Source organism: Halichoerus grypus, chromosome 6 (assembly GCF_964656455.1).
Source record: "Halichoerus grypus chromosome 6, mHalGry1.hap1.1, whole genome shotgun sequence".
Lineage (NCBI taxonomy): Eukaryota > Metazoa > Chordata > Mammalia > Carnivora > Phocidae > Halichoerus > Halichoerus grypus.
Genome location: NC_135717.1, coordinates 105969748 through 105983410, shown reverse-complemented (window position 1 = coordinate 105983410; position 13663 = coordinate 105969748).

Here is a 13663-nt window from a genome sequence, read left to right as displayed (position 1 = left end):
CAGACATTTCTCCAAAGCAGGCATATAGAGGGACAACAGACATGAGAAAAGACGCTTAACATCACTAATCATCAGAGAAATGCAAATCAAAACCACAATATCACCTCACACCTGCCCAAGGCTAAAATGAAAAACACAAGAAACAAGTGTTGGCCAGGATGTGGAGAAAAAGAACACTCATGCACTGTTGGTGGAAATGCAAACTGGTGCAGCCACTGTAAAAAACAGTGAGGAGGTTCCTCAAAAAATTAAAAATAGAATTACCGCATGACCCAGTAATTCCACTACTGGTTATACACCCAAAGACTACAAAAACACTAATTTGAAAAGATACATGTACCTTTATGTTTATTGCAGCATTAATTTACAATAGCCAAAATATGGAAGCAACCCAAGGGTCCATCCATTAGATGAAAGGAAAAAGAGTTGAAGATGAACGGGATAATACTCAGCCATAAAAAAGGATGAAATCTTGCCATTTGCAACAACATGGATGGACTTACAGGGTATAATGTAAAGTGAAATAAGTCAGTCAGAAAAAGACAAATACCATATGATTCCACACTAATGTGGGATGTAAGAAACAAAGCAAACAAAGAAAAAAAGAGACAAACAAAAAACCAGACTCTTAACTATGGAGAACGAATTGATGGTTACCAGAAGGGAGCTGGGTGGGGGGGATGGGTAAAATAGGTGATGAGGATTAAGAGTACATTTATTACAATGAGCACTGAATAATGTATAGAAATTTTTGAACTGTATTGTACAACTGAAACTAATACAATACTGTATGTTCATTATACTAGAATTAAACAAACATAAATAAAAATAAAAGATGCTTTTTACTTAGTGAAGAGGCAATAATTTTGAGGATAAATTATCAAAATGATATTTAAAGATCAATTAAAAGTTTACTCCTGTCTATCCAGTTTATCTCCTGCCCCTTATAGACAACAAGGAATTAGTTGCTTCCCTATGTATTCAGTGTTTCTTTGTATCCAAATGAGTGTATGTGTGAGTGTCTTATTTCTCCACTTCCTTACAGAAAATGTTGCAAACTAAATACACTTGGGTGCTTCTTGTTCCCCCAAACTTTTCTAACATAGTCTGCTATTTAGGCACTCTGTAATGTTCAGGTCACATGATCCCACTTACAGTAAGCAGAAAAAGCCAAGTCTGATTCATTGAAGAGGTTATTCTCCTTCTGAAGAGGAAATTAAATCCTATGTAGCAATTTTAATTTTAAAGTAAATTTTGGTGCTGTGGCATAGCCCTGACCCTAAGCAATAATCTCATCTCACTGTTCTGGAACATTCTGTTGGCATTTGATATCCTTAATATCCCAAATAATTCATCACATAAAAGTACTTCAAAAGTTTTTGTTGAATTCAGTTAAATTTAAGAAGAAACTTGGCTACTTTGCTTGTTCCTCTTTTACTTAATTTTTTAAAATGAGAAGATAAGAAAAGTAGCTTTGAACTTAAAACTAAGTAATAAACAGTTGGGGAGAGGACAGAAGTTGTAAAATTGAATGTCTGTTTTTCCATCTATCCATCTATCCATTCAGTCAACAAGAATTGTAGCTACTGCTATATATTCCAGCAATGACTCCAGGCCCTGTGGCTATAGCAATGAAAAAAACCAAGTTCATGCCAGTTTGAGGCCTATATTCTAGTCCCTGGCACATTCTGTCACCCCAATGTGTCACCTGACACATTGTGTCACATATCACATAATCTCATTCAGATTATTGCTGTGCCCTTTATCTCACATCCTTGCTTCTGTTCATCCCCCCATCTGCCTGTACTCAAAATAGTAGCCAGACTTATTCTATTAAAAACATAGCTTAGTTTGGCTATTGTGGACATCGCTGCTATAAACATCGGGGTGCACGTACCCCTTGGGATCACTACATTTGTATCTTTGGGGTAAATACCCAGTAGTGCAACTGCTGGGTCTTATGGTAGCTCTATTTTCAACTTTTTGAGGAACCTCCATACTATGGAAAGAGCCAAGGGTGCCTGGGTGGCTCAGTCGTTAAGCGTCTGCCTTCGGCTCAGGTCATGATCCCAGGGTCCTGGGATCGAGCCCCACATCGGGCTCCCTCCTCGGGGGGAAGCCTGCTTCTCCCTCTCCCACTCCCCCTGCTTGTGTTCCTGCTCTCGCTATCTCTGTCTCTGTCAAATAAATAAATAAAATCTTTAAAAAAAAAAAAAAAAAAAAGAAAGAGCCAAGATGTCCATCAACAGATGAATGGATAAAGAAGATGTGGTATATATATATATATATATATATATATATATATATATATATATACAATGGAATATTATGCAGCCATCAAAAGGAATGAAATCTTGCCATTTGCAACAACGTGGATGGAACTGAAGGGTATTATGCTGAGCGAAATAAGTCAATCAGAGAAAGACATGTATCATATGATCTCACTGATATGAGGAATTCTTAATCTCAGGAAACAAACTGAGGGTGGCTGGAGTGGTGGGGGGTGGGAGGGATGGGGTGGCTGCGTGATAGACATTGGGAAGGGTGTGTGTTATGGTGAGCGCTGTGAATTGTGTAAGACTGTTCAATCACAGACCTGTACCTCTGAAACAAATAATACATTATATGTTAAAAAAAAAAAAAAAGAAGAAGAAGAAGAAGATAGCAGGAAGGGAAAAATGAAAGGGGGGAAATCGGAGGGGGAGATGAACCATGAGAGGCTATGGACTCTGAGAAACAAACTGAGGGTTCTAGAGGGGAGGGGGGTGAGGGGGATGGGTTAGTCTGGTGATGGGCATTAAAGAGGGCACGTACCGAATGGAGCAGTGGGTGTTATACGCAAACAATGAATCATGGAACACTACATCAAAAACTAGTGATGTAATGTATGGTGATTAACATAACATAATAAAAAAAAGATAGGTCAGATCAGAGCATTCATGCTCGAAACTCTAATAGTTTCTCATGCCCTTCGAGTAAAAACTGAAGTCTTTATGATACCACAAGACCTACATGATCTAGCTCCTTTTCTTCTTTGTGAAACCACATAATACTAAATTAAAATAAAATATAATGATAGTAAAGACCATTAAAAAATTAAACAGAGTAATATGTGGCAGCATTTCTCTTTCCACTGAGCAATATTAAGTACTTAGTACACATAGATTACTGTTTAAACTTCAGGTATGAGAACAGTTATGATTGAACACTAAGTACAGGCATTGGCTTAAATAACCATAAATTTCCTTTCACAAGGGCATCTTTATATTTAAGGGAAATGAAAAGTTTTTGTTGTTTTTGCTGAACCATGCTTTTGTTGTTTTTGCTGAACCATTGTCCTACCTAGCCATTAGCCAGAATAAGCCAGAAATCACAGCAGAAAAAGAATTAATTGACAGTGGTAGTCCTAGACAGGCTGCATTGAAGATGTTTGAGTTGCTCCTCTGGCATTTCTCAGAATTCAGAGACAGCCTCAGTAATGAAATAATTAGATGTCTTATAAATCGTATATATATATCATAGCCTTATAAAATGCTATTTTGTTCTACAAACCAATGAAAAGATCCCAACTATACCTTTTTAATCATACCCGTAAGAAGGATAAAAAGGGGTTGGCTTCATTTGTTTACAAATACCGAGTCAGATATTAAATGCCAGAGACAAATTCCAGCCAACTGATGAGAAGACTTTCAGATTCTAATGATTTATTTTCTTCCATGTAACTTTTGGCAGAACAAATTATACTGCTAGAATTCCTAAATGATATATGAAAAAAAAAAAAAATTTGAAAACAAATTTCAAATTCTTGAAGGAAGTACTTCACACTACTCATCACAAATGTATTCCAAACTCTTTTTAACACATGCTATAGTCAAACTGTAGACACTCAAAAATATCTATTGAATGCATGAATCAAATGGACAAGTGTAAGTCCTTGTATATTTCTTAGTAGAAAGGAAATGAAGAGTCAGGACCACCTAGGATATTTTTAGCCCTATGTTTAGAACAGGAACCTTTTTTTTTTTTCCTTTGGAATTCCTTCCTGTTACATGTGTTTAGTCAGTGCTTTAGTCCCGATGAAGTAGCAGAAAGAGCAAGATAATCCTGAGCTCATATCATGGCATCATGCTTACTACTGAGTGAGAGACCTTACATAAGTTACTTCTGTGTATCTTTGCTGTCTGTAAAATTAGGCTAATATTATACTGTTCACAGAAACCTGGTGAGGATTGAAGGAGATAACGGCATATAAATCTCAGAGTCTTTGCCTTGCTGTTATTGGAATACTCTTCCTTTAGCTATTTCCTTCTTCACATTCAGGATTCAACACAAATATTTTCTTCTCCAAAATGCCCTTATCTGTTTCAAGTGTCCCCTTCTTTACCCCTCTCTGTCATATCACACTTTTAAATTTTTCTTCATAGCACTTAGTATTATCTCAAATTATCTTATTCGCTGATTGTGTTCTGCCTTTTCTATTAGAACATAATTTCCTTGATACCAGGGACATTGTCTCCCTAGTTCACTGCTCAGTTGCCTGCTCTGAAAATAAATGTATTGAATGAATGAATGACAATTTCTAGCCCAGAGATGTAAATCAAAACATGTTAATCTTCTCACTCTTCCTGAGGGCAGGGCCAATATTTGACATGGCTCAAAGCATATAGCACATGATCAATAAATAATTTGGGAAAAAATAGGAGAAATTTCGGTACTATTAGAACCTCTAGACACATGCCTACAAATATGTCCTTTAGTATCTTGTATTAATTTTGATTTGCACAAGCATGTATAGAGAACAAAAAATTGTTCTCTTCTTAAAGTGAACCCATCTGGCCTTCCCAACACCATCTCTATACAAAGTTGGGTAATAATGTCTCTTGAGGTTATAGACGAGTAATGTCTTCAGCCAAAAATTCACCTCAGATTATCAGAGTTTGCTTCTTTATCATTGTTTATGGTATCTTAAGAGCAATGACTAGTTTCTAAAGGGATTTTATTTTCTCTTTAACTAAGAACAGTGATTTAAGAAAAAAAAAAAGGCATCGCTCTTGGACTTGGTGAAAAAGCCCAAGAAGTGAGCGAGACAGCGTTGTTAACCCACACAACCTCTTTCTAGCCTCTTCATTGATAACAAGAGTTTTTATAATGAGGAGCTTGGGAGGTTCTCTGTGGCTCAAATAAAATAGAGAAGCTACATATCAGCTGACAAAAAAAAAAAATCAAAGATAAAAAGGAGTTGACAGGAAAATTAACTCCCTTGTTTATGGAAATTTAGCTTGCTCCACAATACCATATTTCAAAAGGTGCAAAATCCTGTTGCTCTATAATTCAAAGAATTTGCTCTACAATATGGAACTTTAATCTATAAATTACTATAAGTCATTTCACTACTTATGAATGTAGTACGAAGTACTTGTGCTGTTTCTTCTTAGAATCACAGTAAAATCAGTACCCTTTATAAAATTGATAATGCCCACACAAGGAACAAGAAATAACACAAAGCTCAAATAGGGCTAATTTTGATTATGAAGGTGAAATGAATCCATTGTAGTTTTTGACAGGTTTTTGCTTTACATGATCATTTACTCTCCAGTCTAAATTATATTTAGTCCTTTTATTCCCCAGCTATCCAGATAAACTTGAGGTTAATTGTTTTCTAATTCTGAGTCCTAAATTGCATGTTTAAAAAAAAAAAACTGATAAATGTATTTCAAATTCAGTCTTTTCAAAGAGGAACCCTTGTTGGTTATATAGAACTACAGAAGGGGTCTAGTAGAAATTTGGGAAACATCCAACCACTACTTGCCCAAAACATACAAACCATGGCAAACTGACTAGAGCATCACCCCTGGAGCAGCCTTCCTTATATTGAACTGTGGCTCTTCCACTTACTAGCTGTGCGAATTTGGAAGTTATTTAATCTTTTTGTTCTTCATTTCTTTCATCTGTAAAATGCACATAATGCAGAATTATACCTACTTCATATGATTGTCTCCAATAGTTCCTGTGAGAATTAAATTACTTAATCATGGAGAGCTCACAGAACAGTACCTGGCATGCAGTAAAATTCAATAATTTGTATTTAATGATGATGATAAGCTTCTCCAGCTCTGGAGCCAGAGTAATCAAAGGTAATGGATGGCAGAAACCTCAGTCCAAATCCTTCCTTCCCTGTGATCGCCAAGCTGATATGATATGAACACAGGAGTCCTGCTGGTCATTCTTCCTGCCTGAGTGGAGAAATTTGGCTGCAGCAGGAGAGAGTAAGTTAACAGGCAAAGAGAAATAGAGATGAGACCAAGATGAGGGAAAAGAAATTCTGAGGCCCAGTTCTAACCCTGAGGTTCTAGGAAGGGCTCAGATTCTTGACCTTCTTTCTTCGATCTTCCAATAAATTCCTTTTTGTTTTACTTTGTTTTTGCTTAAGTTGGGGTTGTTTTTGTTACTTACAGATGATAGCCTCTCATTGGAGCACGGGGCTAAGTAATGAAATGGATGAAGTGGGCAGAAAGATCACACACTTATGTAAGGCTTGCCAGACTTCAGTCTAGCTCCAGAGCCCGTTTCCACCAGGCCATTTCCTGAGGATCCTTTGACATTGGCTTCAGGGACAGAAGGGCCGCATTGAATGCCCTCAGGAAAGTAGAGGAGGAAAAAAAACCACAAAGAAAAACAAATAGGTAGTCTATGGCTCTATGATAAAGAAACATTTTCTGTTTTTGTTTTTGTTTTCCAAGTACGTGGCTTCAGAATTCTGAAAATAATTCCAAGAAAGGGAACTCCAAAATATTTAGAACACAGAACAATCATTTCAATAAAGGTAGACCCACAAGGGGACTATTTTTAGATAGTTACTTAGATATATACATATATAACATCAGCTATTCACTAAGGTCAGTGTAATGAATCTTTTAAAATATTCTAAGAGACGGGGCGCCAGGGTGGCTCAGTTGGTTAGGCGACTGCCTTTGGCTCAGGTCATGATCCTGGAGTCCCAGGATCAAGTCCCGCATCGGGCTCCCTGCTCGGCAGGGAGTCTGCTTCTCCCTCTGACCCTCCTCCCTCTCATGCTCTCTGTCTCTCATTCTCTCTCTCTCAAATAAAAAAAAAAAAAAAAATATTCTAAGAGAAAAATTTGGGGTTCTGTTGACAGTAGCAATCTACTCTTTTAGGACAAAGTTCAAGACTTACTGATGATATTATATATATATATTTGTACTTGAGAGATTGAGAATCATATAATTCAATGTTATATAGCATCATCTGAGCCTAATGTCTAAAAATGTCTAATTTCTCAATCCATGAACCAAAAAATATGAACTGATAATGAAATGTCTAGAATAAGTAAGTTTATATATTATAAAAATAAAGTATTTAATATCATGGAGCTGAGCTAAATTGCCAGATTTGGTAACATAAGAGAATAGAAACATTTGCAGTTTAATCTACCAACAAGTTGTTTAATATCAGTTGTAATTACGAACGAATTAATACTTTTAATTAATACTTTTAAAAAGACAGCAACAAACAGCAGCAAACATAAAACAAGCAGAGACTTGAAAATTGCTTGTGCATTGTGACTTGCCCTCTCTTGCTGCTCTTGGGAGCCCTGACAATGCTACTCTACGAAAGAGCACAAGCTAGCCTACTGGAGACATATGGCCCAGTCATCCCAACAACCCCAGTGAAGAGTTAGCTACCTTCCTTGTCAAAATAGTTCATCTGAACTTGTGAGTCAAGCTGAGACCAGCAGGAAATCACCCAGTTGAGTCCAGTCCACATTGCTGACTTAACCAGAATCATGAGCTATATAAATCGTTGTTGCTTTAACTATTTTGACTTTCTTGGATATTCCCTTTATGTTTTGATCTACAAGAGTGAATAAAAAGGTATTGATTATGAATGTAAAATTTTACAGAATTGCTTAATAAAGATTATAACTTCCTATTATATCAAATCATGCATGGGTTAAATTATTGTGATTTAAGTCACCTTTTTAGAAAGCACAAGAACATTCTCATTAATTATAAGAATTGTCTATTTAAATTGGCAAGGCAAGTAACATAAATGAAAAATTGTATACCCAAAGATGAGTGAACTGTTTTGCTTTGTTTTGTTTTTTGTTGGAACACAATTATGGGAAGATGGCATCCAATAACATCCCTATTTATTTATGTAAAAACAAAAAAAACAAACAAAAACCTTTTCTCCCGCAGCACCAGGAAATATAACAGCAAAAATATTACATTCACATTCAAGCAATAGAAGATCATTATGCATACAAATTAGAACAAAATTAATGCTGCATCATTACCATTATTTGACATGCCTTGATTTGAAAAGAGAAAAATTTAGGTATGATGGTCCACTATTTGAAAAGTATCAATGTAAAGAAAATATGTAATATTCAAACTAAACCTCAGTGACTCAGAGCTCCAACACATCTCCAGAGAGAGCTGTGAAATTGGCTATCTGAAGAATTTAGCAATGTAATTGAGTGACAAAGGATATTGTTTTAAAATGGGGTAATGACAAGAGAAACATGGGCTGCAAATACAACTGTTGATGTTGCAAAGGGCAGTGCTTTTTATCTTTAGTCTCAATGTCCTTTCTAGAAATGGTGCCTTGATTTTCTACTATACATTTACATGCAAGAGTATTTTAATTTTAAATAGTATTAGACAGACATTCACCGGGGATTTGGTCAAATGTTTTATATCATTGTGAATCGCCAAACTGATACTGTAATTCTAATAATCAAAAATACAGGATTTTCTTTTTATAGTTACTACACACACAACATACACATTTCTAAGTAAATGTTTATTTAGAACATTACTTATTTCCCAATAAGTGGTAGATATGTTTCTAAATAGTATATATGTAGATATATATTTCAAAATAAATATTTCAACAATTATATAAGAGGAATATTCTAGGTGTTAATAATATAAATATTGCTATAAATTGAATTTCTGTCACAGGATCTTATATGTCATTTTTATTTTAAACTAGGGAGGCATTCTACTAAAAAATATATTGGCCTCTAAGCATCAAGGTAGTTGAATGTCAGATAAAAGATCAGGAAAAGAAAATTCCATAGAATGTTGCTAGATTTAAATCTGATTAGAGTTCTATATTTAAAGAATATAAAGTTGTTCTAGTTTGGTATCCTTAGGCATCTAGTTATTCATATTTATTCAAGCAGTCAGTCAAAAACAATTTATTGCATATTTGCTGTATAAATGCTTGACATTTGTGAATACAACAGACACAGTCCTTGACTACATGAAGCTCATACTAGTCTGGTAAGGAATAAAGACAAGGGAGCTGTCAATTTCTATGCTGTGAAGACGACTATGAGAAAAATAGAAAAATATTCAGTTATGAAGGGAGCAATGTCATGGAAGGCTTCCTGAATATATCTTCTTATATCTTACTTTCTCATTTGATATTAAATTATACATACTTTTACAGCAATGAAGAGTTTCAGGTACTTAACAAATGACTATTGATTGATCCAGTAATTATATTTTTATGGGGCCCTAAGAAAAAACTTGGAAAATATAATCACACATACACATCTAAGTTTATTACCATAAAATGTTTCTGTTTGTTATAAAGAGTGGTATATTCCTATACTGGATGAATCCATGGATGTTCTTATGAGAGCAGCTCTAAGAGGACTGCTTCTGAATAAGGTTGGTGCAACATGTGACTTATGTTCTTAATGTATCCAACCCTGTTATGGAGGCCATAATTGACTGGACCAGTAATTGGTATTGAAGTCAAAGGAGATTATTTATGATCATATTGAGTTCTAGCATGGTTCAGAGCGAAAGCCTGCCTATTGGGTACATTGTGAGTGGGAGCAAAAGCAGACAGATCCAATTTGAACCGCTGTGGGTTTTGGTGTAGGGAAGGAGATAGAGGACCTGGAGAAAGTGGATATTTTGAACTCTGGTTTTATCTCCAGTGATGTTGAGCTGTTATCAAATGAGGTTTGCTATACACTCCTCCTTTATAAGCACTGGGACTTACAGTAACAGATGATATAGATGGAGAGACAATATCCTCTCCTAATTTATGTTTCTTTGTCCACTCTCAATGACTCCCCTTAGCTCTTCCTTACGTCATTAAAAATCTCAACTAATGTGGGGTGCCTGGGTGGCTCAGTCAGTTAAGCGTCTGCCTTTGGGTCAGGTCATGATCTCAGGGTCCTGGGATTGAGCCCCGCATCGGGCTCCCTGCTCTGCAGGAAGCCTGCTTCTCCCTCTCCCACTCCCGCTGCTTGTGTTCCCTCTCTCACTGTGTCTCTCTCTGTCAAATAAATAAATAAAATCTTAAAAAAAAAAATCTCAACTAATGTAATTTTCGTCTTACATGCTTGCCAGTTATTTGCCATAATGAGCTACTTTTCTTCCAAAAACTGCCATTTATTTCTATTTGATAAGAATTTGCTAATAAAGGAAAACTGGAGTAGGAAGAAAGTAAAATTATACTAATCCCTTATAGTATAATGATAAACATTTAACTGGGAATTTACTAAGAAAAATAACAGTACATCTGGAGTACCATAGAGCACATACTAATAAATTTATGATCTTCCAAACTGAATTATTTATCTCTTGAGACTGAGAAAATATCATTGGATGATAAATAGCCCATGGAAGTTTTCACGTATATCTATGGAAAAACTAACATAAAGAAAGAGCCACTATAATATCAAATATTAAAAAACACAGAAGACCCATAAATAGTCTATCAAGTCACATCATATATCACTGAAAACCATTTGGAGACTTGCAGAAACTTCCAAATTGCATTTATTTCATCTAAAATGAATGACTTTTTAAAGCATTCACTTCCTATGTTACTCATATAGCAATACAAATACAATTGCTTAGCTTTCTTCCCTTATCAAGGAACCAATTCTATAGAACAGCTGTCCGAGAATGGGGGACTTCTTGTCTAATGGCCAGATAGGAGGGAAACAAGAATTTCCAATCAACAAAAGCTTTTGGGAACTATTATGTAATCATATATATATATATATATATATATATATATATATAAATCACACACACATCACACACACACACACATATATATATATATATATATATATATAAAATTTCACAGGAATGAAAGCTGTGTTTATAAGGTCCAAGGTCCAGGTTTGATTGGTATTTAAAATGAAAAAAAAAGTAGAAAATATGATTTTTCACATATTCTTAATAATGGGGAATGAAATGCAGTTGTAATTACCTGATTCAAGCTTGCACTGGTCACATTTCCAAAATGCTCCCCAACAAAAATAAGCAAGTAATATTTGCCTAAAGCTAAACGTATTTAAAGAATGTCTTTCAAAAGTAATGAAAAAAATCATTAGTATTTGTAAATTGTGTAGGTATAGTTCCTGGTACACTAACAACTGGAAAGATGTCTAAGATTGCCACCTTCAGTGCAATTGCGGGTAATGCATTTTGAAAACAAGATTAACAAAAAGGGGATTAATAGTTGCCCAGTACAGTTATGCCCACTAAAGAACTAATATTACTCTGAATTTTGTGCAAGCAGAGATCAGTATGGCCTTTCAATCCAGATCCTATTATATTCTTCTTCCTTTTTATATCAGTATTCTTTATGCATTCCATAAGAAATGAGCCTCCTGAATAAAATATTTTAATAAAGAAATTCTCAACGTCAACAATATATGAAGAAATGTTTCTTCTCTGGACTACCCTTTCCTGGTAGCCCTTAATTTTTCTTCATCTTCCTACTTCACCTTCTTCCTTCTTTGCCTGGCAATGTTCCTGAAGTTCTCATGCTCATCATCCCCAGAAGTATTTGTATATATATGTAGGTGGGCAGTGAGGGGGGTGTGGGTGGGGGAGATGGTGATGGCTGGAGGCTTGGAGGGGACACACATAGATATTCTCATAGGATACTAAAATGTTAATGCTTGATTAGCCTTAATGTGTTATTTTCCCCTGTATTATTTCAAAAAGGGACAAAATCCTATGATCAAGGCATAGATTTCTAGATGGGTTAATTAACAATTGCTCTCCTAGATCAGAAAGGTCTCCCTTGCTTGTGGATCTCCCCAGTCCAAGGGCCTCCTTACACCTCTGCAACTTTGCAGTGTATTTGGTCATACAGTCATAAGACCAAACACATACACAGGCATCACTTAACGTTAACATTCCAGATCAGGCCAGGTTTCTTAATCTACATTTGGTTCTTTCACCATATTTTTAGAGACTGACAGATTGTAAAGGAAAGCACACTGACCAGTACTTACTGAGAAAGACTGATATAGTTCCTGCTCCCTCTCATGAAATGTTTCTCCTGAGAAGACTACATGTCTCCTCCTGGCTTCAAGACCTTTCAGGCCAAATGTTTTAGGGTGCCCCCCTCAACCTCATGTTCCTTATTAAGAATGCTCTTCTCCAATTAAGGAATTGACTCCATTTACAATAGCACCAAAAACTGTAAGATACTCAGGAATAAACCTAACAAGAGAGGTAAACGATCTATACTCTAGAAACTACAGAACACTTATTTTTTATTTTATTTTATTTATTTATTTGACAGAGCGAGAGAACACAAGTAGGCAGAGCAGCAGGCAGAGAGAGAGGGAGAAGTGGGTTCCCCGCTGAGCAGGGAGCCCGACACGGGGCTCGATCCCAGGACCCTAGAATCATAACCTGAGCGGAAGGCAGACGCTTAACCGACTGAGCCACCCAGGCACCCCACCTACAGAACACTTATGAAAGAAATTGAGGAAGACACAAAGAGATGGAAAAACATTCCATGTTCATGGATTGGAAGAATAAATCTTGTTAAAATGTCTATGCTACCCAGAGCAATCTACACTTTCAATGCAATCCCTGTCAAAGTACCATTGACATTTTTCACAGAGCTGGAACAAACAATCCTAAAATTTGTATGGAACCAGAAAAGACCCTGAATCACCAGGGGACTGTTGAAAAAGAAAACCAAAGCTGGGGGCATCACAATGCCTGACTTCAAGCTATATTACAAAGCTGTGATCATCAAGACAGCATGGTATCAGCACAAAAACAAATAGATCAATGGAACAGAATAGAGACCCCAGAAATGGACTGTCAACTCTATGGTCAACTGATCTTCAACAAATCAGGGAAGAATATCCAGTGGAAAAAAGACAGTCTCTCCAATAAATGGTGCTGGGAAAATTGCACAGCCACATGCAGAAGAATGAAGCTGAACCATTCCACACCATACACAAAGTTAACTCAAAATGGATGAAAGGCTTAAATATGAGACAGGAATCCATCAAAATCCTAGAGCAAAACATGGGCAGTAACCTCTTCAATATTGGCCACAGTGACTTCTTTCAAGACATGTTTCTAAAGGCAAGGGAAACAAAAGCAAAAATGAACTTTTGGGACTTTGTCAAGATAAAAAGCTTCTGCACAGCAAAGGAAACAGTCAACAAAACTAAGGGGCAACTCACGGAATGGGAGAAGATATTTGCAAATGACGCTACAGATAAAGGGCTGGTATCCAAGATCTATAAAGAATTTCTCAAACTCAACATCCAAAAAAAACAAATAATCCAGTCAAGAAATGGGAAGAAGATATGCACAGACACTTCTCCAAAGAAGACATACAA